This window comes from Lithobates pipiens, unplaced genomic scaffold (assembly GCF_037356315.1).
Source record: "Lithobates pipiens isolate NorthernLeopardFrog02 unplaced genomic scaffold, aLitPip1_a1.2 Scaffold_30, whole genome shotgun sequence".
Lineage (NCBI taxonomy): Eukaryota > Metazoa > Chordata > Amphibia > Anura > Ranidae > Lithobates > Lithobates pipiens.
Window position 1 is genome coordinate 33,293,720 of NW_027507791.1, and position 1,694 is coordinate 33,295,413.

General features: G+C 46.3%; 1 protein-coding gene across 1 annotated transcript in view; it reads right to left on the reverse strand.

Annotated features, from left to right (window-relative positions):
- Positions 1-294, reverse strand: part of LOC143942625 (toll-like receptor 2 type-1) — a 20,178-nt gene extending 19,884 nt beyond the window's left edge. The window contains 1 exon segment of the mRNA XM_077463987.1: positions 1-294. This exon segment is cut by the window's left edge and continues 73 nt beyond it. The gene's annotated coding sequence lies outside the window, so the exon portion shown is untranslated.
- Between the last annotated feature and the right edge of the window lie 1,400 nt (positions 295-1,694).

A 1,694-nucleotide genomic window follows, 5' to 3' on the forward strand; every position in this document is an offset into this window, starting at 1 on the left:
CACATTCCAGAGAAGAGCCGTACCCGACACCAGACAACGACCCCCCATCGGGCTCACCGGACAACGACCCCCATCGGGCTCACCGGACAACGACCCCCATCGGGCTCCAACACCGTAAGCTGTTAAAGTGGACCCGGTTTTTCAATGGACGCAGGATTCTCGGTATCTTTGGAAAAGATGAAGTCCAATCTGGCAGCTGGAGGGCAAAATCCCGGAGAGGAGAGCCTCGTAGTGCAATATGTTTCAACAAAGGGGTTTATTAAAACATCACACTAACAACTTTCCTTCAAGGCAACCAAACATCAGCAAAAATAAATGCATCTAAAAAAACAGAGCAGTGGTTTGGTCCAGGCAGCTCAAACCAATAGACGTCTCACAATGGGCTCCACCCGACTAATTTCTCCATAATAGGCTGCAGCTGGGAAAAGGAGACTCACCCGAGATAGGGTGGACTTGTGTCTTTTTTTTTAACCTCACCTACTAAGTAAGACGTCTGCTAATAGCAGATAATTACAAGTGGATGTGGGTGACTCCGGAAGTTAAATTGATCTACACATCCTTTTGGTGTCACCTAGATGGGACATGTAAAAAATTCTAAATAAGAATTATAATATGCTATGCCACCAAAGTGTAATCAATACTTGGTATTAGGCATGCATAAAAAGGTCAAAAATAATTAATTTTAAAAAAGATTTTAAAAAAATGAAAAAAAAAATATCAACTGATTCTCTCCACGATGCCATGCCACCAAAGTCCATGTAGAAGGTGTAAAGTATGCAAGACAGTGATTCTCAACCAGGGTTCCTCCAGAGGTTGTAGGGGTTCCTTCAGCATTGGGCAATTTCTGCCTCTCGGATAAGTTCCCACCGGCACCATTGATCTTTTTGGCTAATCTGTAAGGAGGGTAATTCTTCCCAATGACCACAAGTGTGAGGACCATTCTTCCCACTGACCACAAGTGTAAGGACCATTCTTCCCAATGACCACAAGTGTGAGGACCATTCTTCACCACAAGTGTGAGGACCATTCTTCCCAGTGACCACAAGTGTGAGGACCATTCTTCCCACTGACCACAAATGTAAGGACCGTTCTTCCCAATGACCACAAGTGTGAGGATTATTCTTCCCAGTGACCACAAGTGTGAGGACCATTCTTCCCAGTGACCACAAGTGTAAGGACCATTCTTCCCACTGACCACAAATGTGAGGACCATTCTTCCCACTGACCACAAGTGTGAGGATTATTCTTCCCAGTGACCACAAGTGTGAGGACCATTCTTCCCAGTGACCACAAGTGTGAGGACCATTCTTCCCAGTGACCACAAGTGTGAGGACCATTCTTCCCAATGACCACAAGTGTGAGGACCATTCTTCCCAATGACCACAAGTGTGAGGACCATTCTTCCCAATGACCACAAGTGTGAGGACCATTCTTCCCAATGACCACAAGTGTGAGGACCATTCTTCCCAGTGACCACAAGTGTGAGGACCATTCTTCCCAATGACCACAAGTGTGAGGACCATTCTTCCCAGTGACCACAAGTGTAAGGACCGTTCTTCCCAATGACCACAAGTGTGAGGACCGTTCTTCCCAATGACCACAAGTGTGAGGACCGTTCTTCCCACTGACCACAAGTGTAAGGACCGTTCTTCCCACTGACCACAAGTGTGAGGACCGTTCTTCCCAATGACCAC